The sequence below is a fragment of the Entelurus aequoreus genome, linkage group LG08, assembly GCF_033978785.1.
Source record: "Entelurus aequoreus isolate RoL-2023_Sb linkage group LG08, RoL_Eaeq_v1.1, whole genome shotgun sequence".
Lineage (NCBI taxonomy): Eukaryota > Metazoa > Chordata > Actinopteri > Syngnathiformes > Syngnathidae > Entelurus > Entelurus aequoreus.
Window position 1 is genome coordinate 10,652,985 of NC_084738.1, and position 22,240 is coordinate 10,675,224.

Here is a 22,240-nt window from a genome sequence, read left to right on the forward strand (position 1 = left end):
TAGAAAACCCTTGTGCAATCATGTTCACACATCTGAAAACAGTTTAGCTCGTTACAGAAGCTACAAAACTGACCTTCCTTTGAGCAGATTGACTTTCTGGAGCATCACATTTGTGGGGTCAATTAAACGCTCAAAATGGACAGAAAAAGAGAACCTTCATCTGAAACGCGACAGTCTATTCTTGTTCTTAGAAATGAAGGCTATTCCACAAAATTGTTTGGGTGACCCCAAACTTTTGAACGGTAGTGTATGTTTCTTATTGCAAGTTTGTCCTTAAATAAAATAGAGAACATACACGACAACTTGTCTTTTTGTAGTAAGTAAGCAAACAAAGACTCCTAATTTAGTCTGCTGACGTATGCAGTAACATATTGTGTCATTTATCATTCTATTATTTTGTCAAAATTATTAAGGACAAGTGGTAGTGCAGTGTTGTAGCTACTTTTTTTATTTTTATTTTTATTTTTCCAAATATATTTTATTGAATTTTACAGTTAAAATCACATTTAACAGTCATACTTTGCTCACACAAACCCTTCATCCACTCATACACACTCACATGCACACTCGAGGACAGAGGTGCACTTGAACTTTAACAACTCAAGGTTTACAGTATAAACGTTATTAGAAAAAATACCCAGATATTGTATATATATATCCATCCATCCCGCTCTGGCTCAGGATCAGCAGGCTATCCAGGCCATAGCAAGATGGATGAATATTCCTCGGCATCAAGGGTCCTCAGGAAGTGATCACAAGATCACCTCCCGAGGACCTCTCCATCGTTCACACTTAAAAGAGAAAAGGAAAGTCACAGGGCTTGATCAGATGCAAAACAATAAAACATTAAAAATCACACAAACAAAAAATAAATAAATAAATAAATAAGCAAGTAAACTGTGACAAAACCATATCAAAAGTAACAACAGAAAAAAAAAGAAGAAAAAAAAGGATCAATACAAAGAATAATAAAGATAATAAAAAAGGAATACAACTACAAAAAAGATGGCAGTTTTTTTTTTTTTCCCCCTTTCTTTAAATGTCTATAAGTTATGATTCAATTTATGTCAGTAAAGCAGGGGTCACCAACCTTTTTGAAACCAAGAGCTACTTCTTGGGTACTGATTAATGCAAAGGGATACCAGTTTGATACACACTTAAATAAATTGCCAGAAATAGCCAATTTGCTCAATTTACCTTTAACTCTATGTTATTATTAATAATTAATGATATATATCTTTGTGGAAACACTGATCATAATGATTTCTCACAATAAATATATATATAAACAGATAAATATCAATATGCAACACTTTATTTTTATATTTTTTCAAATTGAACATTTTCAAATGATCGGCTATATAAAGAAACACTGATTGATTGATGATTGACTTCTAAGACAGTCTTGTGAAATCACAACATCCCATTTTAACTAGCTAGCCACTAACACTTTTTTTTTTAACAAATCATGAATTACTTTGCACCATGTTTGTACAAATAATAACTCATGTAAAATACAAAAGTCAACTCTCAAATTTTTAAATAAATCATGTCACACTTTGAACTGGACACCAAATCTGTTATCTGTTTCTTTGTCAGTTAGTGAAGACCAAGTCTTTAAAATATTTTCTTGGATTTTCAAATTCTATTTGAGTTTTGTCTCTCTTAGAATTAAAAATGTCGAGCAAAGCGAGACCAGCTTGCTAGTAAAAAAATACAATTTCAAAAATAGAGGCAGCTCACTGGTAAGTGCTGCTATTTGTAGCTATTTTTAGAAAAGGCCAGCGGGCTACTCATCTGGTCCTTACGGGCTACCTGGTGCCCGTGGGCACCACGTTGGTGACCCCTGCAGTAAAGGGTTGTAGCTACTTCTAAATCACTAATCCTCGTCTCCATGGCGACAAATAAAGTACATTTCTTACAAGTATCATCCCTGCAGGACCAGGAATAGCTAAACATGCTTCACTACACACCGTAGCTGACCGGCGTCACTATGTAAACAAACGCCATGGGTTAACCCACTGTAATGATACCAAGTACAGGAGCGTATCTAGTCGATACTACTATGATTACATCAATGTTTTTTGGCATCACAACATCTTCTTTTGTTTTTAAAAAATCTGTATTATGTTTATAAACTCAGGAAATATGTCCCTGGACACATAAGGACTTTGAATATGACCAATGTATGATCCTGTAACTACTTGGTATTGAATTATACCCAAATGTGTGGTATCATCCAAAACTAAAGTATCAAACAACAGAAGAATAAGTGATTATTACATTTTAACAGAAGTGTAGATAGAACATGTTAAAAGAGAAAGTAAGCAGATATTAACAGTAAATGAACAAGTAGATTAACAATTCATTTTCTACCGCTTGTCCTTAATCATTTTGACTAATTAATAGAATGAGAAAAGACAAATTAGGAGTCTTTGTTTGCTTACTTACTACTAAAAGACAAGTTGTCTTGTATGTTCACTATTTTATTTAAGGACAAACTTGCAATAAGAAACATATGTTTAATGTACCCTGAGATTTTTTGTTCAAATAAAGCCAATAATGCAATATTTTGTGGTCCCCTTCATTTAAAAAAGTATCGAAAAGTATCGAAATGCATTTTGGTACCAAAATATTGGTATCGGGACAACACTAGTCTGGAGTTATACTCTGTCCTGTTGATGCTGATTAGAGGGAAAGTTTTGTTTTTGGTCTTGAAATGTGCATTTGACAAATGATCAATGTTGTTTTAAATTTGTATAGTTGTTTTACATTTGTTTTCTTTTTGCCAAATCCAATATTAGGACTGTCACAGTTAACACGATAATAATGTGCCGTTTAACTGCACAATTAGTTTTTAATCGCACAGCGTCCTGGGTGACACCCGTAGCGACGTTCCAGTTGGTCAAAGGAACAAATAAGGGCAAAAATAGATTAAAAAAAAAAAAATTGGATACTGAATGACAAGTTTAGCTTCGAAGCCTTGCCAGGTCACTCTCTCCAGACGACCGAGGTTATTTCCATCCGCTGTTGCTGGAAGTTGAGTTATCACCGAAGTTCCTAGTTGCTAGCAGCAGCCGTGTTGCCAAGTCCGTTTATTATAAGCCATTTTGGCCTTGTTTTTTTTCTAAAGTGAGTCACGGGTTGCGTTTTTTTGGGCTTATTTTTTAACGTGTGGTTGCTTGCTTTTTTTTGTCCCTACAAAAAAGAAAAACAACTCGACCACGCTGGTACATAGTTTGTCCTTTTCTACACGTTTCCTGGTTCTCGCGCCCCCGATCAACTACATGCAACTATGCCAGAGCCCAGACTGACTGAGAAACAAGTGACGAGATTGACAAGATAGAGTTGGTTGTAGTAAGAGTGGTAAAAAAAGGCATAATAATAAAAAAAAAAAATATATATATATATATATATATATATATATATATATATATATATATATATATATATATATATATATATATATATATATATATATATATATATATATATATATATATATATATATATATATTATTATTATTATTATTATTAGCCTTTATTTAACCAGGTAAAATCCCATTGAGATCAAAGATCTCTTTTCCAAGGGAGACCTGGCCAAGAGGGCAGCAGCAAGGTTACATTAAAAACAGTAAACAAATACATAAAACATCACACTTACGACATTAAAACTTGCTCACATAACACATGTGCATACAGACAAGGTAGACTGCAGTCCTTTCACAGAAGCTTTAAACTCATTCAACGTAACAAGGGTTTGAAGTTTAATATTTGATTGTAGGTTATTCCAAGCCTTCGCTGCTGAAAACCTAAATGCTTTTTTGCCCAGTTCAGTTCTTACTTTGGGGACGACAAATTGCAGAACATTCATTGAACGAAGATTGTGACTTCCTTGTTTCTTTGTTAAAAGACAAGACAGATAAGATGGAGTGATACCCAGAATGGTTTTGTAGATGAAAACATACCAATGATTGAGGCGTCGAGCACATAAAGATGTCCAGTTAACCATTGAGTATAATACGCAATGGTGAGTAAGGGGAGCGCAGTTGGTGATAAATCTCAGTGCACCGTGGTACACACTATCCAGCTTGTGGAGACAACCAGCAGTAGCATTCATGTACAACACATCTCCATAGTCAATAACAGGTAAGAAGGTTGTTTCCACCAATTTCTGTTTCACAGTAAAAGAAAAGCAAGACTTGTTTCTATAATAAAATCCCAGTAAAAGTTTCAGTTTTTTTACAACATACTGAATGTGCTCCTTAAAACTCAAGTGGTCATCAATTAAAAATCCTAAATATTTAAAAGCACATACTAACATAATTTGTTGCCCATTTCTTGTTAAAATGTTCTCACACAGTGCTGATCTTACAGTTTTTGATGTGGTAAAGAACATACACTTTGTTTTCTCTGCATTTAAAACCAGTTGAAGATAGCAAAGTTGTTCTTGTACTCTGTCAAATGCATGTTGTAGATATTTAAAGGCCTCAGCAGGAGTGGGTGCTGTACAGTATATGACAGTATCATCAGCATAGAAATGGAAAGTTGAGTTCGGAATATTCTGTCCAAGATTATTTATGTAAATAGTGAATAATAATGGGCCCAACACAGAACCTTGAGGGACACCCTTTTTCACTTGCAGTACGTCCGAGGAGGAACCTTCTATCTGAACAGCCTGAGTTCTACTTGTGAGGTAATTTGCAAACCATCCAACTGCTTGCTGAGAAAAACCAATAGCTGAAAGACGTTTGATTAAAATGACATGATCAACAGTATCAAATGCCTTTGAAAAGTCAATAAAGAGGGACAGACAGCACTGCTTCTTGTCAAGAGCTTCAGTTACATCATTTATAAACTTCATAGCAGCAGTAACAGTACTGTGATTTCTGCGAAAACCTGACTGAAATGGTGACAGGATAAAGTTGGTGTCCAAAAAGTCTTTTATCTGTTCACTGATAAGGGATTCAAGCACTTTTGCCAGAACAGAGAGTTTAGAGATCGGTCTGTAATTATTTAGATTACTAGGGTCACCTCCTTTTAATAGGGGGATTACAAGGGCAGATTTCCAATCCAAAGGGATTTCATTTGAAATTAGAGTAAGGTTAAAAATGTGAGTCAGTGGTTCAGCTATAATTTCAGCTGCCAACTTTAAAAAGATCGGCTCCAACTTATCTGAGCCAGCTGGCTTTCTAGGTTTAAGTTGCTTTAGAGCCCTCATGACCTCTGTTGTGGTAAAGGGCGTAAAGTTAAAAACCTGGGTATTTTCAACGGTTCTTTCCGGAGTTAGCGGAACTTCAGTAGAGTTGTCAGAATTGTAGAGAAAACCAGAGGAAATAAAATGATTATTAAAATGACTACCCATTTCTCTTCTGTCACTTACTCTGACACCATCAACAAGTATACTAGGTGGGAGATTGACTGAATTACAGCAGCCGGACAAAGATTTGATGATTTTCCAAAACTTCTTTGGGTGTTTGAGGTTTTCTGTTGTTGTGGAGAAATAAAATTCTGATTTGACTTTCCGAATGAGAGAAGTAAATTGATTTCTTAATTGTCTAAAATTCAACCAATCCGCTTCTAACCCTGACTTGCGTGCCCTGGCCCAAGCAGCATTACGCTCATGCAATACATCTGACAGGTCCGATGTAAACCACTGATTGTCACGACCTTTAACCCTAAATTTTCTAAAAGGGGCATGTTTGTTCACTATACTCAAGAAGTTTTCGTGAAAATATTTCCAACCCAGTTCAACATTATCAAAAAGAGCAATTCTATCCCAATTAAAAAGATGCAAGTCATGTAAAAAAGCTTGCATCTCAAATAATTTCATATTACGTTTTTCAACAAGACGAGGCTTGCTTTTAGGAATCCTTGTGTCTCGCACTACTGCAATCACACAATGATCACTCACATCATTAGGGAAAACACCAGATGCAACAAATTTAAAGGGCATATTTGTTAGAATTAAGTCAATGAGTGTAGCTTTTTGAGGGCATTTAGGATTAGGTCTTGTAGCTGAGTTAATTAATTGTGTTAAATTTAGAGATGCACACTGTGCTTTCAAAGAGTCAGACACAGATGTGAGCCAGTCCCAGTTCAGATCACCAACCATCACTATTTCATTGTATTTCAGTTGAGACAGAAGCTTCACAAGAGTAGATAGAGAATGACTAGGGGCAGATGGAGGCCTATAACACCCCACTACCATAATGTGGTGATTTCTAGCTAATTCAATTTCAAGTGCTAACAGTTCAAGTTCTTTACTTACTGATTCAGAGAGGACTAATTTAACATCAAACCTCTGCTTAATATATATGGCCACTCCACCACCTTTTCTTTGTCGGTCAGTACGATAGACATTATAGCCATGAATGTAAATATCTTTATCAAGCACAGATTGTTTAAGCCAAGTCTCAGATAAGACTACAATATCAGCATTTGTTGAGTTTATCCAGATCTTTATCATATCAAGTTTAGGGAGTAAACTCCAACATTGATATGAATAATCCCAAGACCAGATCTAGTTTTAAAATCCGCAGGTGTAAAACATTGTGTAGGTGTATCAGGGCCTGGATTAGTCTCAACATTTCCTGAGAGCAATAACAATAATATAACTAAACATTTGCGCTTAAAGTTACCATCTTTTGAGTCTGTCTTTAATCTGTGAAAGTAAGTGCTTATAATAGGGGAGAATGCAGTAATGTTGACGTGATCTCTCAAAACAAGGAAACAATAAGAATGAATGGACACTACCATAGTATGCAGCCATTTTGTTTTGTCCAAAGTCACAGAAATCTTCAACTGAGATAAGGCCGAGGTTATTTTATAGTTGCCACTATGATGAAATGTCAAATTATCAAAGTTGTCATCTTGAAGTAGCGTAGCTTGTAAGGGGGGGTGACCAGACCCATTTGGGACACCAGTAAAACCACACAAGAGTATAAAACACAATATAATGATTTGTGACATAGTGAGAGGAGAAGTTCCACTTGTTTTACCACTTTTGAAGATGTTAGCAGACAGGGCTGAAAGCTAGCAACCAAGGCCGATGGGTGGAAGCCCGTAGACAAAACCAATGGCTGGAGGCAAACAGCAGGCCGACTGTGGAGGGCCAGCAGCAGGCAGGCCAATGGTGAAAGGCCAGCAGCAGGCAGGCCGATGGTGGAATGGCTAGCAGCAGGCAGGCCGATGTTGGAAGGTTAGCAGGCAGGCCGATGGTGGAAGGCTAGCAGCAAGCAGGCCGATGGTGGAATGGCTAGCAGCAGGCAGGCCGATGGTGAAATGGCTAGCAGCAGGCAGGCCGATGGTGAAATGGCTAGCAGCAGGCAGGCCGATGGTGGAATGGCTAGCAGTAGGCAGGCCGATGGTGAAATGGCTAGCAGCAAGCAGGCCGATGGTGGAATGGCTAGCAGTAGGCAGGCCGATGGTGAAATGGCTAGCAGCAAGCAGGCCGATGGTGGAATGGCTAGCAGCAGGCAGGCCGATGGTGGAATGGCTAGCAGCAGGCAGGCCGATGGTGGAATGGCTAGCAGCACGCAGGCCGATGGTGGAATGGCTAGCAGCAAGCAGGCCGATGGTGGAATGGCTAGCAGCAAGCAGGCCGATGGTGGAATGGCTAGCAGCAAGCAGGCCGATGGTGGAAAGCTAGCAGCAGGCAGGCCGATGGTGGAATGGCTAGCAGCAAGCAGGCCGATGGTGGAATGGCTAGCAGCAAGCAGGCCGATGGTGAAAGGCTAGCAGCAAGCAGGCCGATGGTGGAATGGCTAGCAGCAAGCAGGCCGAGGATGGAAGGCCAGCAGCAGGCAGGCCGATGGTGGAATGGCTAGCAGCAAGCAGGCCGAGGATGGAAGGCCAGCAGCAGGCAGGCCGATGGTGGAATGGCTAGCAGCAAGCAGGCCGAGGATGGAAGGTTAGCAGCAGGCAGGCCGATGGTGGAAGGCCGATGGTGGAAGGCTAGCAGGCAGGCCGAGGGTGCTAGCTGTCTGCTACTGCTACCTGAACAGGTGGATTATAGGTAGGCCAAAGTCTATGGCAATCCAGTGACATTTGATGAGAAACTATCCACCAGAAATCCCACTCTGCAGATAATTTGTTTATCTTGCAGAGTACCACTCATTCAGACTAGAAACAATTAAAATCTCATACATAAAAACACAAAAACTCAGACCTCAGGTAAGAACACACTGAACACAGAATAGACATGGCTGCCATCTTGGATTGTGGGCGGGGACGTATATATAAATTAGGGCTGCAACAACTAATCGATTAAAATCGATTATAAAATAGTTGCCGATTAATTTAGTCATCGATTCGTTGGATCTATGCTATGCGCATGCGCAGAGGCAATTTTTTTAAATTTAAAAATATATATATTTTTTTATAGACCTTTATTTATAAACTGCAACATGTACAAATAGCTGAGAAACCATTATCAAAATAAGTATGGTGCCAGTATGCTGGTTTTTTTCAATAAAATATTGGAAAGGATAGAAATGTAGTTTGTCTCTTTTATCCAATTATTAATCGATTAATCTAAGTAATAATCGACAGATTAATCGAATATCAAATTAATCGTTAGTTGCAGCCCTATATATATATATATATATATATATATATATATATATATATATATATATATATATATATATATATATATATATATATATATATATATATATATATATATATATATATATATATATATATATTAGGGCTGGGAATCTTTGGGTGTCCCACGATTCGATTCAAAATCGATTCTAGGGGTCACGATTCGATTCAAAATCGATTTTTTTTTCAATTCAAAACGATTCTCGATTCAAAAACGATTTTTTTTTTTTTTTAAAACAATACACTACAATACCATAATAATGCAATACAATTTAATTTTTGAGTTCTGAACTTGTAATTTCTTGCAGTGTTTATTAAGTGGTAATATGTCACATTTGTCCCAATTAACTTTATACCCTGATAAACAGCCATATTCAGTGATGACATTATTGATATAAAGAAGACAGGAGTTAAAATGTGACAGGTAAAAAAATTATGTCGTCACAATACATCGATAGCTTATTATACTGAGAGCCAATATTTATACCATGAATATTATTTTCACTTCTTATTTTTGCAGCTAAGGGTTCAATAACCAAATTAAATAATAATCCAGATGCAGGACATCCCTGTTTTGCTCCTCTTTTTAACAAAAAAGGTTCTGAAATATGATTATTGGTTTTGACTGATGCCATGGGCCTTGTATAAAGCATCTTAATCCATTGTATAAAATTATCTCCAAATCCAAATTTACGTAATGTGCAAAACATAAATGAGCAGTTTATGCGGTGGAATGCCTTCTCCGCATCAACACTACATACTGCTGTGGGATAAGGGAGACTTCTAGCATAGTAAATAACATTAAACAATTTCCTTGTATTGTCTGAAGATTGTCGACCTTCCATGAAGCCAGTTTGGTCAGTATGAATTAATTTTCCTATTACATTTGATAATCGTGTGGGTAAGATTTTTTGCCAAGATTCAAAAGGATTGTCTATTCATTCAATACATAGATTTCAGCAGGATCTACCCCAGTCTGCTGACATGCAAGCAGAGTAGTAGATTTTTGTAAAAAGCTTTTATAATTGTAAAGGACAATGTTTTATCAACTGATTGCAATGATGTACATTTGTTTTAACTATTAAATGAACCAAAAATATGACTTATTTTATCTTTGTGAAAATATTGGACACAGTGTGTTGTCAAGCTTATGAGATGCGATGCAAGTGTAAGCCACTGTGACACTATTGTTCTTTTTTGTTTTAATGTCTAATGATAATGTCAATGAGGGATTGCATTGTTATGGTATTGCTGTGTATTGTTTTGTTGGATTGATTAATTAAAGAAAAAAAAAAAAAAAAAAAAAAAAAATCGATTTAAAAAAAATGAGAATCGATTCTGAATCGCACGTCAGAATCGCGATTCGAATTCAAATCGATTTTTTCCCCCACCCCTAATATATATGTATATATATATATATATATATATATATATATATATATATATATATATATATATATATATATATATATATATATATATATATATATATATATATATATATATATATATATATATATAGTGTATATAATAGAGGCGCTGTGATAACCAGCTTGTGTGCCAATGTTAACATGATCAACTGATGAGCTTCTTCCTCACTTTCTTGCTCGTCATCTTTTTTTCTAGATCATAAATAATGCCTCTCACCTGGATAGTAGAAGGATGAAGACGTATTCCGACAAGTTGGTCCACTTTAACAGCCAGTTGGCGAGAACGACACGAAAAGACCCTTGGTTCCAACCCCCGGTTTCTTCGTGAGTATTACGAGTCATTCTTCATCTAAACGGGAAAATAACAAGATTCTATAAATTGGCATCCTGATGACAGCACACATTGTACAGTAAGTGATGTTGTATTATGTGTGTTGGCTCTCATGAAGTCTTCAGTGAGTAATAATCAGTGATGTTTCAAATAAAAAAAGCGAACGTTGTGATGCGTGTTTGAAATGAATGCACCGCCTGTGCTTAAAATGAGCCAAATGCATAAATGTTATGATAATTGTGCCCGTGACTACATTACATAAATACTCACAGCACGTATATAAAACCTAAATGGAGGTGCTTGGATGATTTTTTTAAGTGCGTTATAGGCGGGATAGAGTGAAAAAATCATAATAATATGACTCCTTTAGTGCGCCTTATAATCCGGTGCGCCTTATATATTAAAAAAGGTCAAAAATAGACCATCCATCAGCAGTGCGCCTTATAATCCGGTGCGCCCTATGGTCCGTAAAATATGGTATTAAATATATTTTCTATTTTCATGCAGTATATTTGTTAAGATCACACAAAAAACTAAGGAAATCTTTAATAATCTAACGATTACCTCTGAGCTTCACCACCAACAATTAAGTTAAAGTTAAAAGTTAAAGTACCAATGATTGTCACACACACACTAGGTGTGGTGAGATTTGTCCTCTGCATTTGACCCATCCCCTTGATCACCCCCCTGGGAGGTGAGGGGAGAGGTGAGCAGCAGCGGTGGCCGCGCCCGGGAATCGTTTTGGTGATTTAACCCCCAATTCCAACCCTTGATGCTGAGTACCAAACAGGGAGGTAATGGGTCCCCATTTTTATAGTCTTTGGTATGACTCGGCCGGGGTTAGAACTCACGACCTACCGATCTCAGGGCGGACACTCTAACCCAGGGGTGTCCAAAGTGCGGCCCGGGGGCCATTTGCGGCCCGCAGCTAATTGTTTACCGGCCCGCCACACATTCTGGAAATGCTATTGCAAAAATAAACATTAACTAGGAAAAGTTGCAATGTTGGCACAAAGCTGCCATGCAGGCTGTTTTTTTATTTTGTCTATCTTTATTTTTCTTTTTTTTTTTTAAATAAAAAATCAATGTTATAATGAATTATTGACCTATTCAAGGCTCCAATTATTTCAAATATTTCACTTTAAAATGTTTTATGTGGAAAATATTGCATATATTGTGTGGTTGCCATGCAAAAACATCAACGTTTTCTTTCAAAAAAAGAGCATAAAACAAACAAAATAATAGTTCCAACCTAAAATGGACAGATATATCTGAAGTTGATCTTGTAACTTAAGTGTTGAAAGTAAAAAAAAATTAATACAAATGTATCACTTTCTGAGTGGGGCACCTTTTGTATCCTAAATATATTTAATGGGATTTTATTTATCTTTTCACTGTGATTACTCAAAAATAATAATGAATTAATATCAATGGTGTCCTGCATTATTTATGTTTTTAAGGCTCTAATTACTTCACATCAAACATTGCTTTCTGAATGTTTTGGGCAGTGGGGGAAATACTGCATATTTCAGTTTTATTATAAAAAACTAAGTTGTCTTGACAGAAAAGGCATAAAACCTTTTTAGTTTTTTAAATTTTATATCAACCTGAAGTTGATATACTGTAGAGATTTACTGTAAGCGTTAAATAAAAAAAATAAAAAAATAATTTGACTTGTTTTTAACATTTTAATGACTTACACACTTTATGGTCCCCGGGAGCCCTAAAGGTAAAAAAAAAAACAAAATCCATTTTTTGTTATGATTTGAAAATGAAAACTATCAAAATGGCCCCTGCAGGCTTAAATTTTTATGTATGCGGCCCTCAGTGGAAAAAGTTTGGACACCCCTGCTCTAACCACATGGCCACGGAGCAGGTGGTTTCAACAATTGTTAAAAATGAGCATAGATAATGTCAAAGCAGGTAAAAACTAGAGATGTCCGATAATATCGGGCTGCCGATATTATCGGCCGATAAATGCTTTAAAATGTAATATCGGAAATTATCGGGATCGGTTTCAAAAAGTAAAATGTATGACTTTTTAAAACGCCGCTGTGTACACGGACGTAGGGAGAAGTAGAGAGCGCCAATAAACCTTAAAGGCACTGACTTTGCGTGCCGGCCCAGTCACATAATATCTACGGCTTTTCATACACACAAGTGAATGCAAGGCATACTTGGTCAACAGCCATACAAGTCACACTGAGGGTGTCCGTATAAACAACTTTAACACTGTTACAAATATGCGCCACACTGTGAACCCACACCAAACAAGAATGACAAACACATTTCGGGAGAACATCCGCACCGTAACACAACATAAACACAACAGAACAAATACCCAGAACCCCTTGCAGCACTAACTCTTCCGGGACGCTACATAAGCACCCCGCCCACCTCAACCCCCTCATGCTCTCTCAGGGAGAGCATGTCCCAAATTCCAAGCTGCTGTTTTGAGGCATGTTAAAAAAAAAAAAGCACTTTGTGACTTCAATAATAAATATGGCAGTGCCATGTTGGCATTTTTTTTTTCCATAACTTGAGTTGATTTATTTTGGAAAACCTTGTTACATTGTTTAATGCATTCAGCGGGGGCATCACAACAAAATTAGGCATAATAATGTGTTAATTCCACGACTGTACACTACCGTTCAAAAGTTTCAGTCGAGTTTCAGATGAAAGTTCTCTTTTTCTGGCCATTTTGAGCGTTTAATTGACCCCACAAATGTGATGCTCCAGAAACTCAATCTGCTCAAAGGAAGGTCAGTTTTGTAGCTTCTGTAACGAGCTAAACTGTTTTCAGATGTGTGAACATGATTGCACAAGGGTTTTCTAATCATCAATTAGCCTTCTGAGTCAATGAGCAAACACATTGTACCATTAGAACACTGGAGTGATAGTTGCTGGAAATGGGCCTCTGTACACCTATGTAGATATTGCACCAAAAACCAGACATTTGCAGCTAGAATAGTCATTTACCACATTAGCAATGTATAGAGTGTATTTCTTTAAAGTTAAGACTAGTTTAAAGTTATCTTCATTGAAAAGTACAGTGCTTTTCCTTCAAAAATAAGGACATTTCAATGTGACCCCAAACTTTTGAACGGTAGTGTATATATTGGTATCGGCTGATATCGGAATCGGTAATTAAGAGTTGGACAATATCGGAATATCGGCAAAAAAGCCATAATCGGACATCTCTAGTAAAAACTCCTAAATTGTGGGGATTCCAACGTTACCAACAAACAAACCCTCACTCAATTCACATCCAATTTTTTTTAATGGTAACATTAAATTGAGTTATTCCCTCCCATTGAGTTATTGCTAACGTCACCAGCCTGGGGAACCTCACCCATTCACCTCCCAGCCTGCTTCCTACATAGATGCAGATAGTTCTATTTGCTTTTGGAGTTTGAATGATAGAATCCATAGCACAACAACGACACAACATTTATTGTACATGTCAGCTGCTCGGGAGATCAAATAAAAAATATTAAAGCTTATCTCTGATCCGCAGGATGAAGTCCACCGTTGCCAGACGCGTCATTAATAAACATACCGATCAAAGCTTAAAAAATAGCGTTTGTTCTGTCCATCACCAAGTAGTCTGTAAATCATTTGCAATTGTTGCAACATTCTATTTGACAAAACCCATGAATACGATTTTATGCGTGCGGGTCAAATCAAAGTCGTAGCATTGCAGAACACATTTCTCCGATTAGTGAGTGGACAGCAGCACTAATCAATAGCGTTATACGAGCGTTGTGTGTGGGGGGGGAAAAAAAAAAAAATCCTTCCCAGCGTCCATAACCCTGCAAAACGGATGATCTCATCACTGTAGCCTCGCCGTGCGTATAAATCTCTTTAAGCGTCTCTGAACGCAACGTTTAGCTTTATGGTCCTGTTTTGGTTCGCTCTCGTCACCGTGAGGTCCAATCACACGAGGCGGGGGAGAAAGGCATCAATCATCGTCTCGGGCAAAGACCCTAAAAGTCTTGTTTATTTTTCGAACCTCCTATGAGATGAACTCGGCACGTTTGTGCAGAGAAACGCCGGATTGGACGGGATTGATTGATGGTGGGACAAAAAGTCCACGCGTCAAAAAGCGAAAATCGGAGCTAATTCCGACTCGCCAATTAGCAAAGTGTCCACGTCAAGCTGATGTACGAGTGTTTTAGGTGTGGGAACTGATGACATTTGAATACGGATCTCATTAAGGCGCTGGGAGAGGCCCCGTTCCAAGGTGACACCGCAGAAGTCAATTAAAAGAATGCAGGAAGTACGACTGAAAGTCACTAACCATGCTGGAAATACCCTTTTGTCCTTAAAAAAAGGTCCTAAAACTAGAAATGCCATAGATGACCACTATGTATGTCAGGTTCAAACACTGATCGGTCCACGGACCGGTACCGAGAAGTACTATATCAGTGGTCCCCAACCACCGATATAGTTGATGTAGATTCCCATATCGGCTGTTCAGATTTACTTTACAAAAGAGAAGTGTGGGATACTTCTCTTGTTGCCTTATTTGTATTTGACTTTATTAAATGTATTTATATTATCATTTGGTGCAGCCGGGCCGGAGCAGGAGGGGATAGAAAGAGAAAATATGGAAGACAGAGGGGAAATTGTGAGGACAAGAGGGGGATTAGACAGAGAGACAACAACAACAGCAAACACAACAATAACAACAACAACAACAATAGAGCAACATCAGCAAATAGGACATGTACAAATATGATGGTAAAAGTGATAGCAAAGAAGCAGTTAGTGAAATAAATATAAATAGAGAAATGACAATGAGCATTATTACACTACAAATGGAGCAATACAAATACCAATAGAAATAGCACTATTGATAATGAATAATACCAATAATTTACCTCTATTATCAACAATACGGTTGTTTAAATGCAACAATACATATATGTAATGATAACTTGAGATACGAAAGAATGCAGAAAAATGGAGGGGAAGAAAGAGAAGCAACCTATATTAACCTTGTAGATTGTTATAGTAACAATAGGTTAAGCTTTGTCTGTGTGCCATGTGTTATACCCAGTTTACCCTAGGGCAACAACGTTAATATATGTTTGATGAAACGTGATTATGTGCATGAGTGTATGTATGTATATGTACTTGTATATGTACAGTATGTGTATATGTGTGTTTGTACAGTGAATGTATATGTACAGTATGTGTATGTGTATGTTTGTACAGTGAATTTATATGTACAGTATGTATATGTGTGTTTGTACAGTGAATGTATATGTAAAGTATGTATACGTGTATGTTTGTACAGTGAATGTATATGTACAGTATGTGTATGTGTGTACAGTGAATGTATATGTACAGTATGTATATGTGTATGTTTGTACAGTAAATGTATATGTACAGTATGTATATGTGTATGTTTGTACAGTGAATGTATATGTACAGTATGTGTATATGTGTGTTTGTACAGTGAATGTATATGTACAGTATGTATATGTGTATGTTTGTACAGTGAATGTATATGTACAGTATGTGTATGTGATTTCTACATTTTGACACAGACAAGTGTAAAAATAAGTTACCACTGGTCAAGGTCAATATTAAAAACCAAGCAGAATAAATACTCTCCCAGAGAGACCTCCCTCAAGGCCAAACACTACTAGTCAACACTGTTATAGGTTTCTGCTGCCATATTTTTTTATATTTACATATTGTTTGCTATTTCGGGAGTGCGGATCATAACTTGTTCCCTTTTTCAGGCAAGAGTCCTCCCAGATTCTTTAGTTCTAAAGCTGGCTAAATAATGAGAGGTGACGAGAATTGAATATTAACAACTTATTCTAATACAAAAGAGTAACAATAGCAATACCAGCGCTAGAAAGGAGACCGACCTACTTAAAGTCCGGAGCCGTCTTTGAAGATCGAAACCGAAAGTTAACTTGGCGTGTGTGTTGAGTGCACTCTCCCTCTCCGCACCTAGTACATCCTGACACCATTAAAACTATGGAGAATAACGTGTGTGTGTGTGCATAGATAAGAAACACGGTGAGATCATTGTTTTTATCTTCTTGGAGCCGAACTTACTAAAGCTAGTAACTTCTAAAACAGGGGTGTCAAAGTCCTTTTAGGTCAGGGGCCACATGGAGGGAAAATCTGCGCACACGCGGGCCGGACTATTAAAATCATGGCATTAAAACTAAAAAAATAAAGACAACTTCAGATTGTTTTCTTTGTCTTACTTTGGCCAAAAATAGAACAAATTATTCAGAAAATATTACAATAAAAATATACAAAAAAATACCCGGCAGCGGTAAAGTTTAGATCCATGAAGGACAGAAGAAAATGAATAACTAAATAAATTTACATATGCATAAAAATGTGTTTTCTTTTGTATTAGTATTTTTTTTTGTCCATTAAGTAACGTTTATGGCAGGGGTGTCAAACTCATTTGGAGAAAAACAACAACTCCCAGCTCAGTGGTTAGAGACTGGGAGGTTGTTGATTGATTGATTGATTGATTGAGACTTTTATTAGTAGATTGCACAGTGAAGTACATATTCCGTACAATTGACCACTAAACGGTAACACCCGAATAAGTTTTTCAACTTGTTTAAGTCGGGGTCCACGAGTGAGTTCCAACCCCGGCCGAGTCATACCAAAAACTACAAAAAATGGGAGCCATTACCTCCCTGCTTGGCACTCAGCAGTAAGGGTTGGAATTGGGGGTTAAATCACCAAAATGATTCCCGAGCGTGGCGCACGCTGCTGCTCACTGCTCCCCTCACCTCCCAGGGGCGTGAACATGGGTATGGGTCAAATGCAGAGGACACATTTCACCACATCTAGTGTGTGTGTGACAACCATTGGAACTTTAACTTAACTTTAAGTGGGCCGGACTGGTAAAATCACGGCACGATAACTTAAAAATAAAGACAACTTCAGATTGTTTTCTTTGTTTAAAAATTCTGAAAATTTACAAATCATAATGTTGTTGTTTTTTTGTTTTTTTACAATTACCTGTTGCAGTTAATAGTATACCTGTATATACTTTATTTGTCGTTATTTATATTTTCTGAATAAATGATGTAATAATGTTCATCAGTCAACTCATTGGTGTTCATTTTCAATCTATCAAGATAAAAAAATAATATCAAAATCAAATTACAGTATGTTATTTATGTAGTTTGATCATTTTCCTCAACTGATGTGCTAACATCATGTGGTTTATTTTGTACACATGTAGCATCATCGACAAAGATACAAAGAATTACTATTGCGACATCCAGTGGACACATTTAGAACAGCTGTTTCTTTTATTCAAAAATTTCAGTTTAATTTTTATAATTAGCAAACTTATCCCGCGGGCCAGATAAAACCTGTTCGCGGGCCTGATCCGGCCCTCGGGCCGTACGTTTGATACCCCTGGTTCACGGCAACCTTTTTCCAAAACACAATATAGAATGTGAGATATAACAGGATAATGCATACATTTTCTCACTGGCACTCATCAATGGCGGACGCACCCCTTTCCTCTCTCTTATCTCTCCTGCTTGCTTCTTTGTCTTGTCTTAACTTTTTTGTTGCCTCTTTTTGCACTGCTCTCCAAATCTAAACATTGGAACTCTTTAACTGGCCTGCAGCCTGCCACCATGGCCCCCCTACTCCCTCCCCTCTGTTGCTAGATATCTTGAGATGTACATTGTAATATGTATATGTGCTTTGCTATGGAGGTTTTTTTTCCCACTCCAGACTGTCCAGTCTAGATTTTTTTTTTTACTCATCCTTCCCCAGCGTTGACCTTTTTCCCCATCTTGTGCCTTGTGTCGACCCATCAGCATTCCTGTTCTGTAACCCTGTACACTGTTAATTAATCATTTGTTTTCAAAACGGTTACAAAAAAGTGGGACCCCAAAAATTTACCGTGGGACCCCATTTTTATGACTTGATGGGGTCCCTTGGACCCCATTTTGAAAATTCCTAGCGCCAACACTGATGGAGTATTGGTGCGTGAAAAACAGCAGCAGGCGTCTGTGGCCTGTGGGCCGGTTCTAATACTAATCAAATATCATCCCGGGGGCCATAGATCATTCATTCCGCAGGCCTTGCCTTTGACACATAGGTTTTCTAAGGCTTTCCATTTTGCCCAAAGATGGGGGGAAATCCCTAACATGGATTTGAAACAACTATACTGCAAAAAGTCAGTGTTCAAAAACAAGGGGGAAAAAAAATAAATTAGGGGTATTTTACTTGAACTAAGCAAAATTATCTGCCAATAGATCAATTAAATTTGGCTTGTGAAGACTTTCCAAAACAAGTACAATTAGCTAACTTCAATGAACCCCAAAATACCTTAAAATAAGTATATTCTCACTAATAACAAGTGCACTTTTCTTGGTAGAAAAAACAAATATGAGACCTTTTTTCTCAATATGTTGAAAAATATTCTTAAATGAAGTAAATGCTAGTGCCATTATCTTGACATAATGATATGCGCTCGGCATTACATTTCTTGAAACCAGCAAACTTGTACTAAAAACTAGTTTATTGTTCTTAATGGAAAGGCAACAAGGCAACTGCTTGTTACTCTCGGGGTCTCTTAGCCGCTCAGGCAAATCATATTGTCTAAAAATGCTTTTTTCCATCGATAACATGACATCATCGCGCCAAGTGCCTGCTCTTTCAGTCAATTAGTGCGCAAGGACTATATATATATATATATATACATATATATATATATATATATATATATATATATATATAAATATATATACATATATATATATATATATATATATATATATATATATATATATATATATATATATATATATATATATATATATATATATATATATATAAAAATATATATATATATATAAAAATATATATATAAATATATATATATATATATATACACACACACACAGCCCGGTCCCCGGCCAATTTTTAGATTGTAATTTTGAATAATTATTTTTATTAGAATTATTATTAAACTATCCCCACCTTCTACCATCCTAGTCACGTCCGTTGTGTCCTTGGGCAAGACACTTCACCCTTGCTCCTGATGGCTGCTGGTTAGCGCCTTGCATGGCAGCTCCCGCCATCAGTGTGTGAATGTGTGTGTGAATGGGTAAATGTGGAAATAGTGTCAAAGCGCTTTGAGTACCTTGAAGGTAGAAAAGCGCTATACAAGTATAACCCATTTATCATTTATTTCTGTTCAAAATAGTTTGAAATGTCAAATGTTTAAATATTAACTGTCAGTTTACTGTACTGTGCCAACTGTACTACTATATGAGTACGTATTGTCTATTGTTTCATTGAAAATAAAACAGCAAAGTCCATTTGGCTGTCATCTGTTTTAATTATGAGACACATTTGTGTCAAAATCATGATTTTTTTTTTACATGCTTGAAATAAGAAATGATTACCGGTACTTTAAAAAAAAGTAGTTTTATACTTGTGAGTGTTGATGACACAGCTTTGCAACAGTTGATATTCTAGTTTCAAGCATGTTTTACTCAATATAGGTCATCAAATCTCAGCTACAAGCTGTAACATCTTACTCAGATCATTTAGGACCAAAACCCTTAAAACAAGTAAAAGACTCAAACATAAAATCTGCTTAGTGAGAAGAATTACCGTATTTTCCGCACCATAAGCCGCACCTAAAAACCACAATTTTTCTCAAAAGCTGACAGTGCGGCTAATAACCCGGTGCGCCTTTTATATGGATTACTATTAATATTTATTTTCATAAAGTTTAGGTCTCGCAACTACGGTAAACAGCCGCCATCTTTTTTCCCCGTAAAAGAGGAAGCGCTTCCTCTTCTACGGTAAGCAACCGCTCCCATAGAAGAGGAAGCGCTTCTTCTTCTACTGTAAGTGTAGTAGAATTTCTGACCTTTGACCTATATTGCATGTCTAATAAGAATGTACGCTCATTTAATTTCTCTTCTATTCTGTGCCAGTGGGACAAAAGTGAATATTAAGTCGTGCCAACCTGTCTACAGAATGTGTTGACTGTCTAAAGGATTCGAGTTGTTATGGAACAGATAGGGAAAACAACAAGACATTGACGCACTAGATAAAAAAACAATGACGCACAAGAGACATATGAAAAATGGCAGAAGACCGGAACTCGACAGTGATTTTGGCTTGTGTGTGTCTTGTTTACTCTGGAGTAACATGTGGTCTGTCTGCACGGCCAACTTAATTCAACCTGCACTTCTGATAATGGGTAAATAAATTTGTTGTACTAAACTACTTTTGTTGCCTGCTTAAGCTTCGGACAATCCACTACATAAGCAACCGCCAAGGTGAGCACCCGCCCCCGTAGAAAAAGAAGCGCGCGGATATTACGTTTCATTTCATTTGTGTGTTTCTGTAAAGACCACAAAATGTCTCCTACCAAGAGACACGCGTACAAGGTTCCACTGACTTTTGATATTCCTGTGAACCGCACTGTGGATACAACGGGAACACGTACGGTGAATATTCGCACCACAGGGAATGAGAAGTCGTCCAACTGTGGTTCTAGCTTGCCATGCTAACGGCCAGAAACTTCCACCCACGGTGATATTCAAAAGGAAGACCTTGCCAAAAGAGAACTTTCCAGACGGCGTCATCATAAAAGCTAACTCGAAGGGATGGATGGATGAAGAAAAAATGAGCGAAGACACCGGGTGACTTTTTTTCACGCAGCTCCGTCCCTGTTAATCTACGACTGCATGCGCGTCCACACCACAGATGGTGTCAAAAAACAAGTGAAGCACACCGAAGAAGAATAATTCGATGGATTTGTGGATGAGTAATAACTTCAGAAAGTGAGCTTTAAATGTTTATTTTGTGTGTTGTGTGACACTAACGTTCGAGCAACGTTGAGTTATTGATGTTGCTATTGCTCTGCACTATTTTGAGTGTTACTATTTTTGTGATTGCACATTTGCACATTACATTTTGGGAGTGAACAGAGTTGTTAGAACGCTGGTTTGTGATATATTATTAAAGGCCTACTGAAAGCCACTACTACCGACCACGCAGTCTGATAGTTTATATATCAATGATGAAATCTTAACATTATAACACATGCCAATACGGCCGGGTTAACTTATAAAGTGACATTTTAAATTTGCCGCTAAACTTCCGGTTCGAAACGCCTCTGAGGATGACGTATGCGCGTGACGTAGACCGGCGAACACGGGTATGCCTTCCACATTGAAGCCAATACGAAAAAGCTCTGTTTTCATTTAATAATTCCACAGTATTCTGGACATCTGTGTTCGTGAATCTGTTTCAATCATGTTCATTGCATTATGGAGAAGGAAGCCGAGCAAGCAAAGAAGAAAGTTGTCGGTGCGAAATGGACGTATTTTTCGAACGTAGTCAGCAACAACAGTACACAGCCGGCGCTTCTTTGTTTACATTCCCGAAAGATGCAGTCAAGATGGAAGAACTCGGATAACAGAGACTCTAACCAGGAGGGCTTTTGACTTGGATACACAGACGCCTGTAGAGAACTGGGACAACACAGACTCTTACCAGGATTACTTTGATTTGGATGACAAAGACGCAGACGTGCTACTGTGAGTATGCAGCTTTGGCTTTTTTTTGCGTATGTACGTAACTTTTTTTAAATATATAAGCTTTATGAACCTTGGGTTAGGTGAACGGTCTTTTGGGCTGAGTGATTGTGTGTGTTGATCATGTGTTTGAATTGTATTGGCGTGTTCTATGGAGCTAGGAGCTAGCAGAGGAGCTAGGAGTTAGCATAACACGTACCGTACCGTACGTGCGCGTCACGTACGTAACTTTTTAAAAATATATAAGCTTTATGAACCTTGGGTTAGGTGAACGGTCTTTTGGGCTGAGTGAT

At 37.4% G+C, this 22,240-nt stretch overlaps 1 long non-coding RNA gene across 1 annotated transcript in view; it reads left to right on the forward strand.

The window, feature by feature from the left end:
- The window catches only part of LOC133654967 (uncharacterized), a 40,114-nt gene that overhangs the window by 12,238 nt on the left and 5,636 nt on the right, over positions 1 to 22,240 (forward strand). The window contains exon 2 of the long non-coding RNA XR_009826916.1: positions 10,237 to 10,364. This is a non-coding gene — a long non-coding RNA (uncharacterized LOC133654967). The remainder of the gene's footprint in view (positions 1 to 10,236; positions 10,365 to 22,240) is intronic.